The 8,468-nt window shown below is 39.5% G+C and overlaps 1 long non-coding RNA gene across 1 annotated transcript; it reads left to right on the forward strand.

Moving 5' to 3' along the window:
- The first annotated feature begins 2,316 nt into the window (after positions 1-2,316).
- On the forward strand, positions 2,317-5,548 carry LOC145717965 (uncharacterized). The gene is made up of 3 exons (XR_014141491.1): positions 2,317-2,596; positions 3,368-3,517; positions 5,202-5,548. It is a non-coding gene; the product is annotated as an uncharacterized LOC145717965 (long non-coding RNA).
- The last annotated feature ends 2,920 nt before the right edge of the window (positions 5,549-8,468 follow it).

Genomic DNA, 8,468 nt, shown 5'->3' on the forward strand with positions numbered 1-8,468 from the left:
AAGACAGAGCTCCCTGCAGGGAAACAGTGGTGAAAGCTACAGACTGGAGTGCTCAGAGGTGCTGCAGTAGGCTCCTCACCAGACCAGTTCTGCAGCGTGGTTTGAGTGTTGTTCCTGCCTGCAAACCTGCTTCTCCAGCCCACCTGCTCTTTCCAGGAGCTGCCCAATATCCTTTTAATGAATTCTTTTTCTACCTAAATCATCCAGAGTCCAATTCTGTTGCTTGCAATCAAGGATCTGGACTGTTACACAGCTGTATCTCCTTCAAGAATTTGTCCTACTTCCAAGAAGTCCCAAAAGGCTTTCTTTGTCCCCAGGGAGAGTTGAAGGGGATTCTTTGTAGATTTCCATTTTGTTATAGATACTAAAATTAGAAACAGTAAGGGCTACCCACTATTGTCCCACAGTATCTAGTTTAGTATCAGTGAGCACATATGTTCTGAGCAATGCCGGAAAGCCCCTTTTAAAGAGATTTTGTCCTGGCAAAAGACTTTAAAATGCTTCTTGAAATAGTTTCATGATGTCCTTTATATAGTAGAACTGATCTCTGTGAACACATTATTTTGAAATGGGGATTTAAAATGTGCTTTGGCAGGAACTAAATATTCAAATATAATGAGTATAATTGATTATAAGAATGTTTCTTTTGAGATGATGCAATAACTGCCCGGTATTGAGCCTGCTTCTCCAGTGTGTGCTGGCAGGAAGGTTTTCAAAGTTTATATTGGTACATTTGAAATCTAGTAAGCAATTGGTTCCCCTTCTAAGCTCTGGGGCAGAATCCAGCCCTAAATCATAAGGCACTAACAATGTCCTAAGACCTGACCAAAATAGGGCTAGAACACTTTGCTGGAAATTTGAATTTCAGCCGTGTCAGTCTGTCTGGGAAGACGATGGGGCCATCCCTCCTGTCATGACTGCCAGGATACACATTTCCCATTTACCTCCACTTGCTGTGCCCACTTGCTGTGTCAAAAGCAGCCTCATTGGGTATTGTGCCAAAACTGTCCATAGAGACAGTAAGCATCTGGGGCTTGAGGGAATGGATGGAGGGTTTCTTTTTTCTTTTTTTTTTTAAAGATTTTATTTATTTATTTGAGAAAGAGAGAGAAAGCATGAGCAGGGCAGAGGGGCAGAGAGAGAGCGAGAAGCAGACTCCTGGCTGAGCAGGGATCCTGATGCGGGGCTCGATCCCAGGACCCTGGGATCATGACCTGAGCCAAAGGCAGATGCTTAACCAACTGAGCCACCCAGGTGCCCCTGGATGGAGGGTTTCTGCTTGTCAAGAGCATATAAGCTGGTAAGGGAATTTTGGGGAATGTTAGAACTGTTCTGTATCTTGATTGTGGTGGTGGTTATGATTCTAGGCTCCATCTAAAATCATAGAACTGTACACTAATAATACATTTTATTGTATGTAAATTAAAAATAAATGTAATCTTTTTCTTTAAAGAATAAGAGTGCTGGAACATTCCATGTGTAAATTGTGGCTGTACAGTGGCACAGCAGACAGGCACATGACCACAGTGGAGGACAGTGTCTCCAACTAATCTGAAAGCACTATATGACTGTCAGTTCACACTTAAATTAGCCACCTTAGACAGGAAATTCTAAAATTTGTGAGTAACTGCACATTTTAGGGCCAGGAATTCAAATTTGTGAGGAGGGTACTGGGTGTGGCTTTCTTTTAGGCTCCTGCTGGAAGCTGAAAGAATCTGTTCCCCTTTTGTCTTAATATAGCACTATTTATTCCTAGACCCTAAAAACTGGGGTCTAAAACTAACACCTATATGCATAATGAAAGGCTTAGTAGGATCACCTAACACTGAGGAAGCAATTCGCACTGAACAGCCTATAGGGCCCAAATTCCCAGTAATAGGACCAACTTTCCCTAAAAGTTTTGTGGGGTGGCTTGGATTCCCATCATTCTGCTACTTTGTTGGTGAGAAGCCCTGGTCTCAATCATCTTCAGGTGCTGTATCACACAACTCTTGGTTGACTTCCTATTCCAGTAGTTCTCAACCTTGGCTGTAGTTTAGAATCACTTGATACCCAGGCCACCACCAGACCAGTTAGATAAGAATAGCTGGGGTGTGGACGCCTGGGTGGCTCAGATGGTTAAGTGACTGCCTTCGGCTCAGGTCATGATCCTGGAGTCCCAGGATCGAGTCCCACATCCAGCTCCCGGCTCAGCGGGGAGCCTGCTTCTCCCTCTGACCCTCTCCCCTCTGATGCTGTTTCTCTCTTGCTCGCTCTCTAAAAAATAAATAAAATCTTTAAAAAAAAAAAAAAGAATAGCTGGGGTGTGGGACTGAACATCAGTGCTATTTTTTAAGAACACCTCAGGTGATGTCTATACTTTTGAGAGGGGGCAACTTTATTTCATGGACTATCAGGAACACAGGAAAAGGCATTAATGAATCTGCTCAGGCCACCATAATAAAATACCTCAGACTGGGTGGCTTACACAGCAGAAATTTATTTTCTCACAGTTCTAGAGGCTAGAAGTCCAAGATCAAGGTGCCAGCAAAGTTGGTTTCCCCTGAGTTCTCTTCTTGGCTTGCACATTGACACCTTCTTGCTGCCTCTTTCCCAGGTAATTCCTCTGTGTCATGCACTCCTGATATCTCTTTGTGTGTCCTAATCTCCTCAATTTATAAGGACACCAGTCAGATTGGATTAGAGTCAATCCTAACGGCCTCATTTTGCCTCATTTTAATTTAATTTCCTTTTTAAAGGCTCTATCTCCAAATATAGTCATATTCTGAGGTACTGGAGGTTAGGGCTTTATATGAAATGGGGCTGGGGGACACAATTCAGCCTATAATAAAGGAGATCATGGTTCCTCTTATACTCCTCAACATTTTTATCTTAGCCTGTTGGGTTTAATAGACAAACTCATGGTCCTTTGGGAGTGTGGCTGCCTGCATCAAGGGTAGGAGACTAGAGTTCAACAGAGCAGTCCAGTTTTTATCTTTACAAGACCATTCTCTCAATACCAACCACTGTTTCTCTTAGGACCACTTCTGCTTTGTCTCCAGAAGGCTCTGAAGTAGATAAGAATAGGACATTAATAAAATTAACTTCAAATTCCCTGCTGCACCCTAAGCTATAAAGTCTGTCCCTGTTGTGTTTCCCATACCAAATTATGTCCAGTCACATGTCTAAAACAGTTCACCAGAAGTTACATGTCCAGCCCAAATGATAGTATTCAAATGTCCCAAATAACATATAAATGTCCAAAATCTGGACAATGTGAAATTTTTTGTCTTCTGAAATTCTTGGGCGGAAAATAAATTTCAAAATTCCAAAGAAATTTAAGTCCAAAATTATTTCCTTCCTAACTACTGTTTCTGCTTACTCACAGCTAGATGGGTCTCACTCTGAGGTGTGAAGAGAGCGGAGGGTTCCTTTGGCAACTACAACCTGGGCTGTCATCCACTGGAATAGGTGAAGTTCACTCAGGAGCCCCAAGAAAGAATTAATCCAACTTCAAGACTCTCATATGTCCCACTGTGTAAGAGTTTTAAGAATTTAATTAGACACATAAGATTTTCCCAGCACCAATGCCACATGTGTAAACTTTAGAAGAAAATAATGTAAAGAAGCAACCAGACAAACCCAGTAAGTGATGAATATTCTGCAGAACAATTGGCCTGGTATCCTCAGCATATCAGTATTCCTAAAAATGGTCTGTGATAGATTAAAAGAGACTTAAGGGACATAAGAACAAGATGTAATGCATGGTCTGGATTAGATATTGCTTTGGATGAAGGAACTGCAAGGGACGTTTTTAGGTAATTTGGGGAAATATAAATATGATCTGGGTGTTAGGTCAGTTGAAATTTTACTGAAATAGTAAGACAGAAATTGATGACTGAAAAAAAAAACAGGCTAATAGAACAGTATATGCAGTAAGATCTCAGTTTGGTGATAAGATAAAAGCACATATAGACATACAGAGAGAGACAGAAGGAGGAATCCTGAAAGGAATACACTAGGGTCTTAGAGTGGTGATTTCTGGGTAGTGGAAATTTTACTTATTTAATTATGTATTATATTTCTGCTGGTCTATATAGTCTCATTTTCTACAATGCATCTGGACTGGTTCTATATTAATAAAATGTTATTTTAGGGGCGCCTGGGTGGCTCAGTCGTTGGGCGTCTGCCTTCGGCTCAGGTCATGATCCCTGGGTCCTGGGATCGAGTCCCACATCGGGCTCCCTGCTCCGCGGGAAGCCTGCTTTTCCCTCTTTCACCCCCCTTGCTTGTGTTCCCTCTCTCGCTGTGTCTCTCTCTCTCTCAAACAAATAAATAAAATCTTTAAAAAAAAAAATAAAATAAAATAAAATGTTATTTTAAAAATTCTTAGTCACAGGTAAGCTCAGCCACTGAAGCAGTTGTCCCAAGCAAAATTATTTTGCTAGAAAGTAGTACATAATACAGTCCAGACCCACACCGCTGTCAGAAAGCACAGTGTATGTATATCGGAGAGAGTGATATCTGGAGGAAAGAAGGGTAACCATAGAAAACGTAAGAGAAAGAGGAAATCATCTTGCTTTCAGTCTCAACAGGAGGCAACGTAAATTGCGTTAGTTGTCTAGGGTCCACAACCTCTCACTTTAAACTCTACTACATGGAGCACTGGGTGTTACACACAAACAATGGATCGTGGATCAATACATCAAAAACTAATGATGTACTGTATGGTGACTAACATAGCAATTAAAAAATTAAAAAATTTAAAAAAATAAATAAAAATTTAAAAAAAACTCCACTGGGATTTATCAAGAGATTAACGATGGCACTCTGTTTACCCTATGGGGGAGGGTGGAGTTCCATGCACGTTCACTGTTACCTCTCTCAGAGAGTGGCGTTTGAGACAATCTTGTCTTCCTGAAAAGTTAAAAGATGTTTTGTGGCGGCACTCCAGTCGTTAGGTCATCTTTGTGGTTCCTTTCCTCAACCTCCACTCTATATGAAACCACTTAATTCCCCATTTTGAACCCCATGCTCTTGGCATCCCACATTCCCCTAAGGATGGGCTTTGTGCGGTGACCCGGCCTCCACACGTGAGCGTTTACATGCAATAAGCGTGGCTCTGAGCATGATTCAAAATCTTGCTGCGGGAATATTCTATTGCTGTGGAAACAAATTACCACAAACTTAGTGGCTTAAAACACGCATGTATTCTCTTACAGTTCTGGAGGTCGTCCCACATGGGTCTCACTGGCTGATAATCAAGTGTCACCAGGCCCATCCCTGTCTGGAGGCTCCTGAGGAGCTCATTTGAGCTGTTGGCAGAATTCAGTTTTTTGCAGCTGTTGAACAAAGGTCCCCATTTTCTTGCCTGCTACAAACTGAAGCTGACTACATTCCTTGGTTTGTGGCCCCTCCTCCACTTTCAAAGTCAGCTATACTGGTCAAGTCCTTCTCACACTGAATCTCTCTGACCCGCTCTTCTTCCACTTTTAAAGACTCCTGTGTTTAGACAGGGCTATCTCTGTTTCTGACCCTGGAAAAGCTCCTTTTTTGTTAGTTTTCAACCTCAGCCATCCATTTTTTTTAACTTTTTAAAGATTTATTTATTTATTCGAGAGAGAGAGAGTGGGGTGGGGGGTGGAGAGGGAGAGGGAAAGAATCTCAAGTAACTCCCCAAGGAGCACAGAGTCCTATGTGGGGCTTCATCTCACAACCCTGAGACCATGACCTGAGCTGAAATCAGGATTCTGGGGCTTAATCAACTGAGGCACCCAGGCACCCTGGGTCCACTTTTTTAACTTTAAAAATAGTTTATAAAAATGTGGGACTACTGTTTCAAATTCAAACCAACTAAAAGAGACATAAAATGCAATGCCTGAAACTTGACTGGATCCTGGTTTTTAAAAAAAGTTATGAAAATTATATTAAGATATTTGCGATAAAGGATAAAAAATTTCCCCAATGGGAAGCTAAAGGACAGTTTCAAATAAATCCCAACAGCCATTTATGTCTCTGGGCTACCTCATTGTCCTTGCCAACCAATAGTATAGAGATTTTCTAAGATGCTGTGTCTCTTTATGCTTGTGTACTATTTAGTGTTCATTTGGAGAGAGACTTTCTTTTTCTCCTACAATCAGTAAGTGACCAAATGATACTGACACTTCACATTATATGGCCCTGAATATTTCAGAACCATTTTCTGGGTGCTTGATAAACAGTCAGAAAGTTCAAAGTTATGAAGATTGCTAAATTTAGGGGGAAATATAATTTTAATTCACTGTTTTTATGACAGCATTTGGAATAGTATAGCAGGGTTAAAGAAAATAGTTTAAATATATTAATAAGATCTCATGAAACCAGGTAATAATTTTATGGGATTGGAGCAATCTGCTTGAACACATGCCTTATTCTTATCTTCTTATGTTATTTTTTGAGATGAATATTGCTCTGTTTTAATTAGCTTCTTTCCTGGTGTTATTATCCATGAATTCAACAGTAATGAGAAGCAGTATACTCTGCTCCAACAATAATCCAGATATGATGTTGAAAACTGCTTTCCACTAAAAAGATTCAAGACTCCTTGATTCCTTATTTAGTACAGGATAATTCAAGATGATCCCATATCTCTTGCTATAGTCAGAAATCAAGGACTCACTGAGAGGTAGCAGGACATCATTAAAAACAACAATGTGGTCATCATCTACGGAGAGCAGATATAGTGACAATTTTAGCATCCAAAAGGAAATCATAATGAAAGCCAAGTGGATCCAGTTGGGTCTGTGTAAAGTCAAAAGGTATGATGCTTTAAAGAATACTCAAATATAAGTTGTACTAGAAATAACCCTATATGCCCAATTCTTGCTGTAAATATGGAGGACAAATCATTCAATAAATTTGAAGTGTTTTAGGTTGTAAAACCAATGCAAGATCTTTCTTACACAAGGAAGTTTAAATAGATGTTATGGTGAAATGATAATATATTTATTTTGTTTTCTTCCTACAATACATGAAGTGGTAAATTTTAGAAACATTCCCCAGTATATATGGGTTTGTTTCATTTTGTCTTTATTTATATAGTCACTTAGATTTCAACTTTCTCATCTTTGCTTAGTCAGTTACAATTTTTCAGCTGCTTTCCATCTTTAAAATTTTTGTTGCTCTTGGGACGCCTGGGTGGCTCAGTCGGTTGAGCGTCTGCGTTCGGCTCAGGTCATGATCCCAGGCTCCTGGGATCGAGTCCCGCATCGGGCTCTCTGCTCCTTGGGAGCCTGCTTCTCCCTCTGCCTCTGTCTCTCTCTCTGTCTCTCATGAATAAATAAATAAAATCTTTAAAAAAATTTTTTTTGTTGCTCTCTTGTCTACTACGGTCTTTCTGGTTTACTTCTTTTATATTCCTTAATTGTAATTTTGGTAGAGTTTGAATGAGAAATAGCAATGTAAGTGAATATCCATTCAATTATGTTTAGTGCATTATTAGGAGCTTTTTTAAAGAAATAAAGTATTTCAGTTATAAATGAAAAAAGGCTATGAAAAGACATTTTGGGGGCAACTAGGGAAATCTTAATATGGCCTCGATAATATTACTAGAGTATATTAAAATATTGTGAGATTATTGTTAATTTCCTTTGATGTGATAAAAGTTTTGGAATTAGGTAGGAGAATGTTCTTTCAAATGCACATTGAAGTTTTTAGGAATGATGTAAGTCAACTTACTTTCAGATGTTCAAAAAATTATATAGACAATGATAGATAAAGCAAATATGGCAAAATATTAACAGTTGAAACTGAGTGGTGGACATACTGATATTCATTGTACTAATTTGAACTTTTCTACACGTTTGAGATTTTTCACAATAAAAAACTGGGAACATTTTACACTAGATTTCTAGGAATTTGAAACAGGGCTGAGGGCAGGTTTTAGCAAATGCTTAAGTCACCATCTTGATCCAGAAGCTCAGCTAAATTTTTCATATTTTAATCTGCTTCTTAGGTTGGTTACCTTTCCTTTTCTAAAGTATATGTGGCTATATTAGTTAAGATATAGATTCAGTTTCTTGTAACAGACGCCCAAATTGACAAAGCCTTAAATAAAACAGAAATGTATTTCCCTTGAATGTAACAGACCAGAAGAAAGCAGTCCAGGACTAGTATGGTGGCTGTTCTATAAGGTTATTCAGAGACTCAGTCTCCTCCTCATTTACCAGAATGGTGCTCCTGTCCATATGGTACAAAATGGCTCACATTTTAGCCAGTAGGTTGAAGAAGAGAAAAGCTCTCACCTTAAGGGCTTTATGCAAAAGTTGTACACATCATTTCCAGTCACATCACATTGGCTAATATTTAGCCACACCTAGCTGCAGTGGAGAAATCTCTAGATGGGCAGGTATGTGCATACCTAAAAAGATAATTACCTTGAAAGAAGGTGAGAACAGATATTGAAGGACAATTAGTAGTGTCTGATGCTTTAGTTACTACTTTTTGGATCA

Source organism: Leptonychotes weddellii, chromosome X, assembly GCF_054177405.1.
Source record: "Leptonychotes weddellii isolate Sample4059 chromosome X, ASM5417740v2, whole genome shotgun sequence".
NCBI lineage: Eukaryota > Metazoa > Chordata > Mammalia > Carnivora > Phocidae > Leptonychotes > Leptonychotes weddellii.